At 46.1% G+C, this 17,096-nt stretch overlaps 1 long non-coding RNA gene across 5 annotated transcripts in view; it reads left to right on the forward strand.

Moving 5' to 3' along the window:
- The window catches only part of LOC116227469 (uncharacterized), a 103,719-nt gene that overhangs the window by 56,030 nt on the left and 30,593 nt on the right, over positions 1-17,096 (forward strand). For 3 of the 5 annotated variants that reach the window (XR_016468080.1, XR_004166569.2, XR_016468078.1), the window contains exon 2: positions 3,218-3,324. This is a non-coding gene — a long non-coding RNA (uncharacterized LOC116227469). Of the gene's footprint in view, positions 1-3,217; positions 3,325-13,096; positions 13,225-13,987; positions 14,196-17,096 lie in introns of all 5 variants that reach the window. The other 2 variants (XR_016468077.1, XR_016468079.1) reach the window with 2 other exon arrangements.

Here is a 17,096-nt window from a genome sequence, read left to right on the forward strand (position 1 = left end):
AACAAGCGAAAAAAAAAATAAAAAAGAGATAAAACCATGTGAAGGTCCACCAGGTTTGGTGGTTGGAGCAAAGAAGGCATTGATTGCCACAGTTGTTTCCAAGTCCTTTGCCAGCAGATCTGCTCCACTCAACAGCAGTGCTTTTCCTGGTCTTCCTTCCTTCTACAGGTGGCAATCGTAGAACTGCTCAAAAATGCTCAGCTCTACTTTCCCTTCCCTGTAAGGTGTAGAATATGTTTTTAATGTGAGCCACGTACCCTTAAACATCAGCAAAAGATTAAGCAGATACTTCGGAGAGCATTACTGTATTAAGACAGCAGCGAATGCCACGTGCTGTTGTTGATGCCAGCGTGGGCCCGGTGACATATGCAGAGATCTTCTTAAAAGATTCATGAAGTGAGCAGTCGTACTTTTTGTTTAAATTTTGAGACTCCCGAGGAAACAAGGAGGGAGCAGGGCTGCTATCAAATGCGCTGTCAGTTAGATTAAAAATCAAAGGGATGCTTTAAATGAATGTGAGGGCCCAGAGGGTCTCTCAGTCGCTCCGTGCCAGATGCTGGAGCAGGGGTGAGGTCTGCTCAGCGCCCACCCTGAGAATTCCTTCCGCGCTCCGCTGTGTTTGGGAAGCCCAGCTTGTCTGCTCACATGTGGTTCCTAATTGGAAGTAGTGGTATTTGGGAAATACTGCCTGAGCATAAATAAAGAACGCCAAGTCCCAAAGTTCTTCTAGCTTTCTTGATTACAGTGAAGTTATGGTGACTTATGCCCATCCAAATCCAGCTGTGAATGCAAGGGGAGTCTATGCAAATTCCTGCCATTGCTTTGTGTGCACATCACTCAGCTTGTATGCAGGGAAAAACCATTCTACAAAAACAAGTGCTTTAGAAGTTGTCCTGTTGGATAAGAATTTCTGTTTGTTTACGTGTGTTTTTGTTAAAGCAAAAGCAGGAATGCTGTGCAAGGATGCTCTGTGCTGGTTGAACACTGGGTACCTGGAGCTCTGCAGGCTGCCAGCATGTGCTCACCCCGGGGATGCTTCCACCCTACACTTTCTCAGAACCTGAGCTCTGGTGTCACAGGCAGAGGGGAAACACTCCCTGAGAGCCTGTGCTGAAGCAAAGGGAGTCCCTGTTCCTGAATCATGGAGTGGTTTGGGTCAGAAGGGACCTTTAAGATCATCTCATTCCAACCCCCTGCTACAGGCAGGGGCATCTCCCTATAGCCCAGGTTTCTCACAGCCCCATCCAGCCTGGCTTTGAGTGCTTCTAGGGAGGGAGCATCTGCAACCTCACTGTGTAAGGCTGAAGACTGAAAACCTCTGGGTATGTGTTGCAGGCTGTGTAAGTCCTCATGCACTGGGGATGTTTGTTTTTTCTGACCTGCTGCTGCTCCTCTTGACCTCTGTCAGTGTATAGCCGTATTCGTGTCTGGGTACCCTCAGAGATAACTGGGTTTTGGTTTGTTTTCTGGGTTAGTTTTGATACCGGTGCTTGGCTCAGCCCCCTCTAGCCCATCTGCATGGGGATGCAGCAGGAACCATGGAGCTGAGCAAGCCCTGAGACCAGCTCCATCTCTGCAGGCATTCTGAAACAAAGGGACCATGCTTCTGGGCTGGGCAACAATGTTGATTTGTCCAAACCTCCCCTGCTTTCCACTGACAAGGAAATAACTCTTGGTTTCTGTCCTAAGCTGGTAGCGCTGCTGCTGTGCGTTGCTGTTAAACGTTTCCATCACCCAACTCGTGGAGTGGTTCAAGGCTTAATTATGCAGTATCTGCAAAGCACCTTAAGATCTGCAGATGAAAGGCTCCACAGAAGTGCAAAGTATTATTTTTATTGTAGGTTTCAGAGGCAGAAGTGGGTGCGTGCTTGACCTGATAACGTTAAAAGCCCGGTGGGCTTGCCAAGCTTTAATATGATCTGTTAAGGCAGAATTAGTGGGGTGTCTGGGTGTGAAGAGCCACGGCTGTGACGACAAAGGATTCGTGCTCCCTCGCTGCTACAGGCACAGCTCTTGTGCAATTACTGCTGCGATTTGTGAAAGAAGATATTTTTCACTGCTTTTTTTTACCCATCTGTAGCATCCTTGTAAACGCTCACACCGAGTGGGTGTTTGCTCACATTTGATATAAGTAAAGGGTTTTTATTTTTAAAACTTTTAAAGGCAATAATCCTTTTTTTTTTTTCCTTCTTCCAAGCCTTGTACGATGCTTGCCAAATTTGGAAATAGTCCATCTTCATCGTTTATAGGTCTTATATTTGTGTTTAACTGCTAGAACTCGTGTCCATGTGTTAGCAAAATAGTTGTATTGTTCCATCTAATCATTTATATATCCGATGATTTAAAAACAAGATTAAATTAAAAAAATTAGCGGAGATGATAGATGAGCTCTCAGCACGCATACATTTATACATACAGAGGCACACTCATTTGTATGGATACAGTTCTGTGTGCGCATGTGCTCTAATGATATCTGTGTGGGATATAAATAAAAGCTCGCAATTTGTACTCGCTTCACTTGCATAAAATCACAGATCCACCTCCAAAGCCGTCGCATTAATTGCTAGAGCAAGAACAGAAAAATATAAATAAGCTTTCAAGGGTACCGTTTTTTAAAAGCTAGAAGCTACAACATAGCTTGCTGTTGACATGGGCATAACAGAAGTATTCATGAAGGTGAGAAGCTCCTCTGTTTTGGGACTGAAATCTTGCCTGCTCCTTGTGCAGTGGTGGGAGATGTGATGCCGTTGTAGTGATCCTTGGTACTTTTAAGGGATGGCACGCATTTAAAAGTGCATATTTGACACCAGAATTATTTTAGATTGTAAAATAAAGCCCGTGCGCTTAGTGTGGTGTGTTTTGCAGAAGGAGCTTTTAGGAGAAGAAGGAAAAACAAACAAATTGCTTGCACATAATCCACTGCACGGGTCGTGTTTTTGTAAGAACATTTACAAACTGTGTGATCAGATTAAAAACGCTGGGTAGAGCTAAATTTATCTGTAAGGGTGTATTTAATTACAACCTCAATATACGTTGACGTGGTGCCCCAGAAAACAGTGCAAACTGAAATAAGTAAAGCACGTCCAGGTGAGCTTGCAGCGGGGCATTACTGCCGTGCTGCACGGCTTGCTGCGTTGTGCTCATCTTCACACTGGGGTAAGCTTGTTCTGCATGCTGCTCACAAAGTTTATAGTGTTTATTTTCTGTTATCTTCCAGGTCTGTTGTCTTGGTCTAAAGCCATGATGGAGTCCCTTCTGCCATGGCCCCAGACGTCGGGTGATGGGCACTGTGCAGATGTGCCCCAAGGGCACCTGCAGCACCAGGTATGTTCCACCTCCTGCTTTGTGCAGCACCCAGCCTGGCCTAACAATCAACCTCCTATGGGCAGTTGATTTTTATGTGACAAATGCTGTTGATGAACATTTTCCACTTAGCTAATTGGCTCCATGGGCTCCAGCTGGCCCACCATTGGTCACACAGTGATTTAGTGATTGTGGGTTTCACTGGTTGCTATCAGTTTGTATTTACTTTCTGTGTCTTCTGCTTAAATGACACACTGCGGGACTCTTCATGCCAAATAACATCTTTCTGGTTGCTTCTCCCCTAAAGAAAAGTTTGTGTTTCTGGCTGTCTCCCTCCCCGCTCTGCCCTTTAGCCGATGTCAATCCATTTTATGTTACATTTCTGTCTATTCCGCTTCCTTTCTTTCTGTAGACCTCAATCTCTGCACAAAGACCTTAATCTCTGATGTGGAACTTTGTCAAACACTGTCTGGTAGTCTGGAGGCAGGCTGCCCAGCATGGGGAGGTGCAAGCCTGAGGGTGGCGGTGCGGCTGAGTGGGGAGCAGTGCAGCTTTGGTGCTGCAGAGGTTCCAGGCTGCAGCCCTGTGCGTGCCCACAGACACCTCTTTGCATTATTGCCCCTTAATGCAACCCCCCTGCCCCTGGATGCACTTTGTTCTGCCGTGACAGCACGGCATGTGAACAAAACTGCTCAGCTAAAATTGATTGTAGAGGAGCTCCGTTTGACCACGTGTAAAAGAGATGCTGACATCTTGCCTTAAATGTGCAACAGAATAGCAACAGCAACAAAAACTTGTTCCTTCTCCAGTGCTGCATGTGTTCTGATATTTTCAAACAGGATATCTGGTGCTAGAGTACCTGATTTAATAAAACCACAAGCCAGTTTTACATTGCACTCAATGATCCACATGGGTCCCTTCCAGCTCAGGTTATTCCATTTCTACCAGTTCCACTCTGTCTTGTGGGGCTGTTTTGTTTCACAGATGGTATTTCCCTTCCTTTCCTGTGGTTTTCCAAAGAAACACAAAGATGAAAAATCTCATAGAAAATGGAACTATCAGATGGGAGGTTTTCAAGTCTTCACTGTCATTCAGTGAAGGCATACTGGTGAATTTCATAGAATGAATCACAGAACGGCCTGGGTTGCAAAGGCCCACAGTGCTCATCCAGTCCCAACCCCCTGCTGTGTGCAGGTCGCCAACCAGCAGCCCAGGCTGCCCAGAGCCACATCCAGCCTGGCCTTGAATGCCTGCAGGGATGGGGCATCCACAGCCTCCTTGGGCAACCTGTTCCAGTGCCTCGCCACCCTCTGAGCAACTTTAGTTCACGTGTTGCAGTGCTGTTGAGGACAGGCTGTGTGTTATTTTTTTTGAAGCATAAGAAAAAGTTAAATTGAGGGCAGGAAAAGTTGTGTGCATGTTGGTGTTGTTTTTTTTTTTTTTTAATATCAGATTTAATTTGTTTAGGAAGTAAATGTTATCAAATACGTGCAGAGAAGCACTTGAAGTCTGCGGCACACTGCTAGTTTTGCCCCTGCCAAACACTTGGAAAGTCTCTTAATCTTTGTGTGCATCAGCACTATAAAACAGGTAGTGCTTATCAGTTTGTGAGGGATTTTGCAGCCTTTGCATGCCAGACGCCTTGGAAGCACCAAGAACTTTGGTGCCTGTGGTTTCTCGCTAACAATTCCCCTTTTCTGTCTCTGCGATTTTTTTTTATAAAATATTTCTTCTAAACAATAAGCAAAACAATACCACAAAAATGCAATAAACAAACCCATTTGTCAGCCTGCCCTCCATCCCAGCCTGCCTCCCTTCCCACGTGCCCGGCCAAAACAAAGGGAAAAATGAGAAGTCTCTTTCCCAGCGCGGGGCAGCACAACCAGCACCGACGTGACGCAGGGCAGCGCGGCGCATTCTCGTTACTCATCAGCTAATTGTTCTGTGCATTTCCAGCTCCCTGCTCCCACACCTCCTTGCTGGCTGTGGTGCCGCGTGCCGCTCTCTGCAGCCGAAGCCCTTCTGACGGTCGGGGAAAATGGATTCAACCCACAAAAATATGTTGCATGTTGCAAGTGGAATTTGCCCTCTGGCCTTCGGCTCCCCCTCTCCCGTGACCAACAAGTGCTGTTTTCTCCTCTCTCCCCTTGCTGGTGAAAGCTGCCTTTAGCTCGCTGCGGGCGCTTGGTTTGGAGCCAGTGCCGAGTTTCCTTCACGCCTCCGTCTGCTGTGCAACCAGAGAAAAAGCAGCGCGTGCCATTTTTCTCTGCAATGGGCAAAGACTGCTGAGTGTCCTCTCTGTCCCACCACGACTGGGTGGGGGGGCTCGCTGGATAAGCCTCATTTTCTCTCATTTCTTAGCACTTGTGGTGACGCAAAGTAAAGTAATGATGGTGGTGATCAAGTCTTGGGCATCAAAATATAAAGCAATTGACAGTGAAAATCGGGGACAGAAGGGTAGGCTGGGATGAGAGCGATAGGAGGAGAGAGAGTGGCTGTAAGTTCTACTGGCAGAGGCTCAGGTTGGGTATTAGGAAGCATTTCTTCTCTAAAGGCAGTGGCACAGCTGCCCATGGAGTGGGGGTCACCATCCCTGGGGGTGTCCCAGAGCTGTGGCGATGTGGCACTGAGGGATGTGGGCACGGGGGGGTGGGGTTGGACTTTTCCAACCTTGGAGATTCTGTGATTCTCTGACTATAAATACGGTCGCCTCCTGTGCTTTGCTGTGCTTGCATGGTGCTGATGTGTTAGTCCGTGTAGGAAGCAGTGTTTTGAGCTAAGGCTCTGCTTTGGGAGCCTCTGGCCCAATGGCAATGCTGACATTCCCCACAAAGGCTCTCCTTTCTGTCCTCCCTGGAGCAGCATCCTCCCCTCTGCATCCGTCACAGGCATTGGAGGGCTCTCTATTGGAATGGAGGCTTTGTAGCTGTGGATGCTGCAAGGAGTACACACCGTTCTTCCATAAAATCAGGCTGCGGTGCACTGAAAAACTTTTGAGTATGTGTTGGAAAGAAAAATCTCTGCAAGAATCCTCTCCTTGTGAGAAAGAAATTATTTCCATGTGGTGCTGCTTTATCAGTGCCATGCAGGCACCTAAAGCAGAAGCTCGGGAGGAAGAGCAGATAGAAATAGAAACGGGATCCAGAAAACGGGTGCTGGAGAGGAGAGCTGTGCATCTGCACTCCCAGCACTGGGGCAGGGCTGGCTGCAGGCTGTGCTCGTGGGGTGCTGGTGGGATGGGAGTGCCCCCGTCTTTTTTTTATCATCTGCACTTTTCTTCTTGAATTAGATAGCAAAAGTGTAAAATTTGGTTTCAAAGCCAGATAAAAATGCAATCTTTCATCAGGACAGCTCTTTTGTCTTTTCATTATTAGCCAGTCATCAGTCTTTTGTTGATGATTTTTTTTTTTTCTGCTTTATTAATATAGCCAAGTTAACCCCGATTTTTGCATTACCTTTAGCAGAGTGATGTTTTTTCCACTCTAAGACTAATTCTTAGTACGTTTTTAGCCGTGATTTTGGACTTGCATCATTACTAACGATGAGAAGGCGAGCAAATAGCTTCACTAATATCAAGCAGAAGAAATGAGTAAGATTTTCTTTTGCTTGTCTTTGAAGCTGTTTCTACTATTGCTGGTTCATCCAGCGCGATGCTGCTCTTTGAAATACACTTGTAGAATCCATTCTTTTTTAGACAACATGTTTTCTGATTAACATATATACATCCATACACAGAGACTGGTGATAAAGAAATGAAAATAAGCTGGATTTTGAAAAACTTTAGATCTGATCCTATTAAAAAATTATTCTTAACTACTTGTGGGAAGAGTGCATTAAAATGAAACATAAGAAAGCAGCAACAGGTGAAAAATTGAAGTATAAATTTCTGTGTTGTGATTTCACGTGCGAATATTGCTCAGCTTGTATTTAATTCCAATGGAACTGAGCCCGCTTCTCCCTTCTCTTATATTGTTTTATTAGAGAAGATGCTGGCCTGTATTAGCCACTTATTAGATAAATACAGGAAAACTGCTTGTCATTTATGGGTTGATCCGTTATCAGCGCGAACGTCGGATGGAGTAGCCTGATTTCAAAGTGACAGCTGGTGGGACCTCTTCTTGATACATGCTAATCCAGTTTTTATTATGGAAAAATTGCCTGTGCTTCCAGACGGTGAGAGGCAGTTACAAGACATAGCTGCTGAGGGTGGAACCTTATGATCTGTGCTATAACAGCCTAAAAATGAACTATTATCTGCCAGCATAATAGCATCCTGATAAGATACGAACCTCGGGTAATTTATGGCGTGAGCACGTCAAAATGTGCAGTTACTCTTAGGGTCTCTTTCACACGGTAAATAAAAAATAGCCGGTTCTGCAGAGGCTCCTATTGGTGTGATGGATGGTTGGGTGGGATTGGGCAGCAGTGCACAGGCTGTGCTGCAGGTGGAGGTGCTGGGAAGGTGTCCTGGGCTCTGGGGGCCCCCGTGGCTCTTTGGTGGTAGGCAGCACTTCAGATCATAAAGAGTGGTGGGTGGGAGCTGCCACAATGCAGGGCTGCTGCTGCTTTCCAGAACCCCAGCCCAGTCAATATGGCACTGCTTGTGGGATGGGGAGGAGCGTCTCCCATGGGGGGAGATGGGCTGTCTGTTGCGTCCTTCCCAAATTATCAGCCTCTCTAAAAATATTAATACAGCCGCTATATGACAGACCATCGTTTAATCACAAGTATAATAGATGCTCTGAACTTTGAAGAAAGACCAGCGAGGAGCGCCAGTCTCAAAATAGTGAGATAGCAGCAGGAGATGGGGTTAAATATGGCTTTGAGACGTGGTGAGCGGTTGCTTTTGGTGAGGCTGTCTTACATATTTCAAAGAGAAATCAAGTGCTCAGGCACAGAAGCAGCGTTAGATGCTCAAGAAGTAGCTAATTAAGCTCCCAAAGATGCACGGTCCCCGTTCCATATGGTCTGTGTATGAACCACACGCAGGGACCGGAGTTGGTTGTGTGCTGGGTTAGAGAGGCTTTATGAGAACAGAACGGCCTCTGCAAAGCAATTTGGCTGCTCTGCCATCCTGGTGCGGCCGACAGCCTGGCCAGAAGCGTTTTTGGGAAAAGCATGCCATCGCTCCTGTGAAATTCAGTTCTGGGCAGCGTTTGGGATTAACTTTGTTGGGAAACTGGCTATGAATTCATTTTGATGGTACTTATTAATAATCCCCATCCCTTTTGCTATGTGAGTGCGCGCCGCTCCCATCTGAGAGGTTTTGTCCTGGGCTTCAGGGTGGAAACACGTTGTGTTTTGTGAGGATGTTTCCCATACTCAGAGGCTGTGCATGTTATTTTCTGTACCATGCATATACTCCATGTACTACAGCTGTCTGTATGTACGTGGTATGACAGTGAAAGGGATAAATCCTGAGCCTGAAGAGGACCCGCTGGGGTGCTGGGTGCCGTGGATGTGAGGGGCTCAGCACAGCGCTGCATCCGCAGCTCCCAGTTCCCCAGGTTCTGAGGATTGAATGCATTTGAACACAGTTTTCTGTGATTTAATGCAGAATTATTTCAGATCCCAAACTGGTAGGGAATAGCCGGCACTTTTTTTGCTGCTGCTCCCCCTTTCCCCCCCCCCTTTTAAAGGAAAGAGCTTTATCTTAATTAAAGTTTAATTAAGGATCACGTTTGGCAGTACTTTTCACACCGATCTCCACCAGCAGATTTTCTAAGGCTTAACTTTATCGTGCAGAAAATCCTCTTTTATTACTCCCAACCTGTTGTAAAAGCTGTTGGCACGGCGCGGTGGCTGCCTCATTCGGTGGCCTTGTTTGCCGCTGGAAAATTCCCAAGTCTCCAGAGATAGCACCACTGTGGTTCAATTTAATATCTGTCCCATCACTACAAGACTCCGGCTCATTATTAATGATACTATTCATTAATTTCTTGTTGGGCTGATGTTGTTATTTATTAAAATATTAAAGAAAGCTCCTGAGACACATACATAATGAGGGACACCTCCATTTGGTGAGCCGTACCAGCGGAGGGAATGAATGCAGCGCAGATTTAGCCGTGCCGTATCCCTCCCTCATTAGTCCTGCTGCATCTCTGAGTGACACCGTAAATTCATTTTGCACACTGTCCAATCGGAGCCTAATGCAAGTGTGGGGCTCTTTTTTTTTTAATGAGCCATTCCTATGCAAAATGAATTGACTACTGTCTAACTCATCTAATCTGCCCGTATTTGGGGGAAGGACTAAATTGCCTATATTTATTTAGGAAATAAATAAAAGTCGACGTATTTTTTCCCTTTTCGGTCTCGCATTCGGAGAATTTCAACATAATAAATTCTGCGTTTTAAGAACCTGCCACCTTAGTCAACTAAATCCCAGCATGACATTTAAACATGTGATGGTTGTATTTAAAAAAAAGCCTCAACAAGCAGTTTGCGCCCGGCGCCGGTCATTTGATGTGTCTTTCCTCCCAGCCCAGGTGTAGCCCACAGAAGGCCCTGCAGCACTTGATGTATTGCTCACTCTTTTAATCAGAGAGATTTCCGACCGCGTCTGCTTTGAGCGCCAGGCCATACGGAGGGAGCCGCACTGCAAAACACATCAGGCAAACTTGGAATTAGCTGAGCCGTGACGTCACGGTCTTATTCTGATTGTTAGGACAGGGGCTGGTATTAAGGGTCTTTTCCAGGCCAAATGAAAATCTGCATGACAATCGAGGTAGCATCTGAAGGTAAAGTTTTAATTTGTTCTATACGGTTGTTTTTTCCACCCTGTGCCAATAATTACCGCGGTGAAGGAATACCTCAGTTTTAAGAGGATTAACGGGGCGTAATTGCAGCCTGGTCTGTTCCCTCCTTTATTAACGATGCTCTCCATCCGCGCTCAGGGCAGCAGCTTTGTGTGCTGCTCGAGGGCTCTGTGCCAGGACCCCACAGCCAGGTGCTGCTGGGGGCAGCGCATGTCACGGTGCCATGCAAGGGCATGGGCTGCAGCACTGCGCCCACGAGGGGTTGTGGTGATGCAGGACGGGGTGCTGGAAGCAGGGGCTGCGAGGCAGTGAAAACTGCTGTAGAAAATAAACTGTGGGACCCTCTTCCTTTCCTGCTTGTCACGGAATATGAGGTTCCTGATGTGACCAATATATTGCTTTAGTGATATCTCTGCAAATTTAGAAACTCAGCTTGTTTAAACAAAGTCCTTTATTATATGCTCCTTGCTAATAGTCCGGGCTGCCCGCGTGAACTTACGCCTTAACTCGGTTTTCTTTCCTCAAGGCTGGCCTCCATAGGGTGCATTTACTCATTCCCATCGTGCCTACAGTGATGTGGTGGTCCCATGCTGTGCACTCCTGTTCCCCGTGGCCCTCAGTGGGGTCTGGTGGTTCACACTGTGCTCTCCAAGGCAGAGCCGTGCCCAGCAGCCAGGCTGCGCATCCCTTGCTGTGGAAGCAGGCTCGGCTCAAGCAGCGCAGGTGAGTGTTTCTTACACTAGATACCAGGGTGATGGCATGTCAGCCTGGGGTAGAAAGCCCAGCAGCCTTGTGTTTTTTCCCCACCACGTTAATCATAAAGTATTTTACTGGGCAGATCTGAATCTGCATCTTCAATAAGTGTTGTGAGAGGGGGTTTCCCAAGGCGCTCCATGAGTGCTCTCAGCGGTCGCAGTGAGGCTCTGAGGTGCACCCGACTCACTTGTGGCAGGGTTTCCCATTTGCCTTTGAAAGCTTGATTGAGTAGGGTGGTATTTTTGACAACTTGCTTAATACCCTGTTCACACCTTCACTACCTCTCTCGTGCGCATACAGACACGATGTGTGACTTGAGGTCACCCAATGAGATAGTAATGGACCAGGAGAACCTGCGGGTGAAATTCTAATTTTGCCTGGAATGAGAAAAAGTCTTTTCTGAACCTAGAAAGGAAGGCATGGTGCTCAGATTGATGGAAAGTATTCCGGTGCTCCTGTCAGAACTGTAACCTGTGCTCTTTGTGCTTGAAGTCAAAGCTCAAGATTATTAATGATAATTAAAAAGATTGGGAAGTCTGAAAGCAAAGGAGAGAGCAGATTTAATAAAACCACTGGAAGGAAACAGATTCAGAATGCTGCGTCCCTGAGATCTGAGAACAGCTGGGGGAAAAAGAACCTCTCCTTGCAGTCTCAGAGAATTATTGTTGGACCAGCTGAGTGTTCAGGCAAATTTCACTGTTTTTGTTAAAGATATTTGGGCCCATCAAAAATAGCAGTGTTTTTTGGACAAAAGGTTGAAGGTCAATGGGACAATCAGAGTTCTTGTGTTAAAGGAGGCTGTGGATGCCCCATCCCTGCAGCATTCAAGGCCAGGCTGGATGTGGCTCTGGGCAGCCTGGGCTGCTGGTTGGCGACCTGCACACAGCAGGGGGTTGGAGCTGGATGAGCATCGTGGGCCTTTGCAACCCAGGCCACTCTGTGATTCTTTGATCATTTCATCACCATTCCCCCTGTGCTGTTGGCCCAGTGTTGGTTTGTACAGGCACAGAGCTGCTGTATTGCCAAGTCAGTTGTTAGAAAACATTATAGGATGACACCCCAAATTTTCTAACTAATAAATCTTTACGCAGTTTTGTTTCAGTGACACATTTAATTGTTTAATTTTACCTTTCCAAGCCACTACAGGTTGCTTCAAGTTTTTCCTGCGAAACTGAGCTCCAGAACATAGTTGCAGTTTTCCATACTTGCATGCTATCTGCGTAACACTCCAAGGCTCTCATTTAAAAGCTGGGAACTGTTGAGCACCAGCAAATGCCCAGCTCACCTCTGAGCTGCATGGAGAGCATTGCACCTGGCTGCTGCAGCAGCAGTGGGTCTGTACCAGCTGCTTTCAGACAGACCAGGGCAATGAGCACAGCAGTTAAACATCCCCATCCATCTGATTGGAAAAAATACCATTTTCCACGAGAAACCACCCTAGCAATGTAACATTTTTGATTCCGAAGACTGCGATTTTCTTTAAGTTCTTTCCATCACCTGTTGTGAGCTTTAGTCAGCCTGTGAGCCATAAGCTCTGGCAGCAGATACGCTGCCAAGGCAGGCTGCTGCTCGGAGCCCGTGGGCAGTGCCGGCTGCTGGGGGTCCCTGGGGCTCTGCAGGAGGGTTAATAACTCCTGGGGAGATGGGAGAAAAGAAAGAATTCTGTCTCCCGCAACTTGCAAGGCTGGGAAATGCTTCCTCGTGTAATTTTCTTGAAGTTAAAGTTGAGGTTATTAGGGTTCACTTAGCAGATAAAGTTTGCCACAATTTTCCTGGTCTCCACGATAAGATGACAAGATTTCTAATTTATAAAACCAGAGCGGTGCGCTGGGGGCTATGAACCGTGCTCGAGGGATGCACCGAGGTACTGCCAGCTCTTCTCTTTCCCATGTATTTTTATTTACGAGGAAATTTGAAAGCAACGTGCTTGAACTTCACTCGGTAACCCTCAGAGCTGCTTTCAATTTGTTTCTTTGTAAAACAGTCCGTGCTGGCTGCACAGAGCCGAGGCAGTGGGATGGATGGCAGGCTGTGCTCACTGCAGGACCCTGTGCCCCACTGTGCTCCTGCCCCCAGAGCTATGTGAAACCTCTGAGAGTGGCACAGCTCATCCCAGCCGTGGGGATAAAGGCTGTGACGCCTTTTGCCATCTTGTGTTATTGCACTTGCTGCTTAATTTTCTATATTTTCTATCATCTGGTTTCACAATACCATACAAAATATCTGTAGACGTGTGTTATGTATAGGCATGTATATTTTCATTGTTTTTGATTTAATTTGAGGTTGAGGGATGCAAATTCAGCCGGAGTTTCAGCAAGAGGTGTGAATTCTGCTGCTTCCCCCCATACACACACACACGTGTGGATTGCTGTGCCAGCAGGAAAGCCCTCCTGTTGCCCTGCTGGGAAAGGTACAGGCAAATCTAGGCAAAACACACCCTAAGGCTGCTGCATTTTCTGGGTCTTCACCTAGCAAATGAGGGAGGGCTTTGGCATCAGGAATTTGTTGCCCACAGAAGTAATTTAGGTTATGCTCAAGTCATAGAATCGTGGAATGGCTTGGGTTGGAAGGGACCTCAGAGATCATGGAATGGCATCTTTCGAGTAAATTAAATAGGTGGAACTCCTTGAGCCTCCCTGTATGCTGTGGGTTCTGCAGACTCCAGTCAGTCCTGTAGCACTTTTTGAGGAAGCTTTAACATTTTTTAACGTTGTTTGTGAAAGCTGAAATTTAGAAGAGCTGTCTTGTAATAGATTGTCCCATTAATGGTCTTGCTAATGGTGTATACACTGATAAAAACACCTTCCTTTTTCTACTTTGATAGTCTGTTTCCTGTTATTTTCATTTTATTGCAAGAAGTAGGGAGAGAACGAAGTTATTTCTGTTGTCTTTTGGTTTTATGAGTGGGAGAGAAGAGCTGCCTTCCTTATCACTGATGTTTGTTGTCTTAATGAGGGAAAAATAGCCATTAACTGGCCTTAAGCATGTACTTGAATTTCAGTTAAGTGTTTTCTTTGTGTAATGGAGGACAGGTTACAGATCAGACTTAGTAGCTACTGGATATGACCAATTTATAAACCATGGACACTCCATTTGTAGGATTGTCAGATGCCACCATAGATAAGTAACTTAAATACCTGATCGTGGGAGCTCATCGAGTGCTTGATTTTTAGGTCTCGCTGCTTCACCCGACATAAAGCTGAGAAGACATGCCTTAGAGATGCAAAATACTCTCAGGCAGCCAACTGTTCCAAATTGGCATTACCCCTGCACAACAGCCTGAAGTGCAGCGTGTCTTCAGACAACTCTTGCATATTGCACAGATAAAATTGATTGATATCCTGCACAGGTCTCGTAGTAGAAGAAAGAACGCGGACAGTGGTACGTATAGTAGTAGTATACAGCTCTTTGAATTCTCTGGAATGTGTTAGTTTTAGACACGTGGCTGCTCTTTCAATCACTGCACTGAGAAACACATGTTCCCTTTCCTGCTCATTGGAGAGCTTTCGCTGGGGAAGGAGCGGCGAGGCTCCGTGGGGCAGGCAGTGCCTTCCTCGCTCTGAACCACGTGCATTAGGAGCTGTACTCACTGCTGCAGATTGATTCCGAGTGCCTCTCTGCATCAAATCTCACCTCCCATCTCGGCTGCAGTTGGGCTGTGCTGGCACGTGGGCATCTGCTCTCATTGTCCTTCGCGAGCAGCGCACCAAAGGAACTCCTGCAGGTCCAGCTCCGTGAGTCCTGCTCACGTCCTGCAGCACTGGGGCTCTGCCTGCCTTCCCTCTTTTCTTGTTTAGGGGCTGCAATGTGAAGTTCTGTGAGCATTTCTCAGCTTACACCTTTGTGCTGCGCTTTAGGGCCGCCTTGAGAGCACCAATAAAATCAGCTTATGGCCTGAGTTTCTGATGAGTGATTGAGTCACAATCAGAACCCGCTCAGCAGAGGCCGGGAGATGAGGCTGTGTTAATATGTCCTGCTTGTTTTTTCCCTTCTGTAAGTGTGATATGTTATCCATGCTTAAACGGGAAGGCAGAAACAAATGGAGGCTCTTACTGAACTCCAATCTGCCTCTGTGGCACGTGAATGTGGCACTGCTTTTCAGGAGATAATAATTAACACCGTTCGTTGAGCTTCCCTTATCTTAAATTAGGATAAGCTTAAGGCTCTTTGTGCTAGGAGTTCGGAAGTAGTGGCTGTGGAGTTCAGATTTCTTCAGCATCGTGGAATATTTATTTTTGTTGTTGAATTTCTTCTTCTTGCTGTGCGCTCAACCTCTTATCTTTCACAGCTGAAAAAAAAAAAACAACCTAAGGATGTAAATCTATGTTTCACCTCTTAAAGTTTTTTTGGCAGGTGTTTCCAACAGTGGATATATATATAAAATATATATATATAATGTCCTTCTTCCAGGCATATTTTGCTTTCAAGGACATTGTTAGCAAGGAAATACATGTACATAGTAAGTCCTCTGTCTGAAGTTGCTATTTATTCATTCAGGAGTTATGCAGAAATATACAGGCTCGCATTCAGCTATGTGGAGACTCTTCAAGCCATTGGACTCCGGCACTGTACTGAATTTTACATTAAACAAAAAGATGCTTAAAACTTTGAGGAAGTCGCAAGAAGGAAAGTGCAGGGCTCTGCCTATTTACCAAAGCCTATTTACCAAAGTGTGAAAATCATTCTTATTCTCCCCTTTTCAAACTCTACATATGTTATGTGACTGTAATTACGCTCCTTGGGGTGTGCAAGGCAAAAGGTGGTAGTCAGGTGAAAAACAGCACCGGGAGATTGATGATGCTGTGTTTTGTTAATACAGGGCAAAAGATGCTAGAAGATTATGACGCTCACATTTGCCTGTTCTATTACTGTGGTCTAAATGTTGTTTCCTCGGTGGCTTCTGAACTGATATTTCAGTTATCTCAACTGTCTTTATTAAAAAAAATGATTAAAGCCCCCCAAAGAAAAATGAAAACAGGAGAACAAAATAATCTCACCCTCATTTTCTGCAAAACCATTTTAAAGGCACTCAGGACATTGTTTTTCATCTTCAGATTAGAGATGTGTGCTTCTTCAGATAATCTCTTCTGCATACAAGATGGGTTAATGCTGCCTACCTGGGTGCAGAGGGGAGCCTGAAGATACAAAGGCAACTGATGAAATGAAGGTTCCTGCGTACTTTTAATTGAGCAGTAGTGCATTATTGACTGTAAGTTTCTCGGGGACAAAGTCAGTTGAAGACATGTAAAAATAGATCTTAAATGTAAGCAAGTGGTTCTGCTTCTGCTGTAAGCAAAGTCTTTTGATTAGCGGTCGTGGATTTTAAGAGGTTTAACATCTTTTTTTTTTTTCCTGAAGACTGGTCTCTTAGTTCTGCAAAATACACGAAGGCTGGACGGTCAGGGAGTGCTACTTTGGGTTGGTACATGACAAGCATGTTTCTCAGCTGCTGGGAGCTTTTGGGTTACCTGTTCCTGGGGAGGAATGGCTCCCCAGAATCTGTGCAGCGCTCACTCAGCAGCCTGCAGCTCAGCAGCAGCCCATCCTCACATTTTGCTTGCAGTCCCACAGTTTTCTTCTGCTCCAGGTTTACATGGATCACTTGTTCCTCTTTGCCCACATTGGGTGCTTCCAGTTGGTTGCCTTGTGCCTTCTTGCTTTTCAGCATCCCATGGCTGCATTGCATGTTCTCCTTCTCCATCACACAATCACAGAATTGCCAGGGTTGGAAGGGACCCCAAGGATGATGAATCCCCAACCCCCCTGCCACATGCAGGGCCACCAACCTTCCCACCTAATGCTAGACCAGGCTGCCCAGGGCCCCATCCAACCTGGCCTTGAACACCTCCAGGGATGGGGCATCCACAGCCTCTCTGGGCAGCTGTTCCAGCACCTCACCACTCTCTCTGTAAAGAATTTCCCCCTGACATCCAACCTAAATCTCCCCTCCCTCAACTTAAAACTCTTTCCCCTCATCCTGCAGTCATCAACCCTTTCAAAGAGTTGATTCCCCTCCTGTTTGTAGGCTTTCCTCCTATCCATCCCTGTGCAAATGCTTTTCCAGACACCCCTTTTGGGAGCCAGCAAATAACAGCTGCAGTCCATTAGGCATTCTGCTTGCACCTTTTTCATCATCACTTGTTTCCTCTGATGGAGCTAACCGGAGCTTCCATGAATAAATATGACAACCACATCAGCCACCACACTCCAGATTTATTCAAGCCCCTGTTTTGTTGATGATGATGTTTGATCAGCCAAGGCTGGAAAGGCCTTTGTTTGGTT

This window comes from Phasianus colchicus, chromosome 7, assembly GCF_987193195.1.
Source record: "Phasianus colchicus chromosome 7, bPhaCol1.hap1.1, whole genome shotgun sequence".
Lineage (NCBI taxonomy): Eukaryota > Metazoa > Chordata > Aves > Galliformes > Phasianidae > Phasianus > Phasianus colchicus.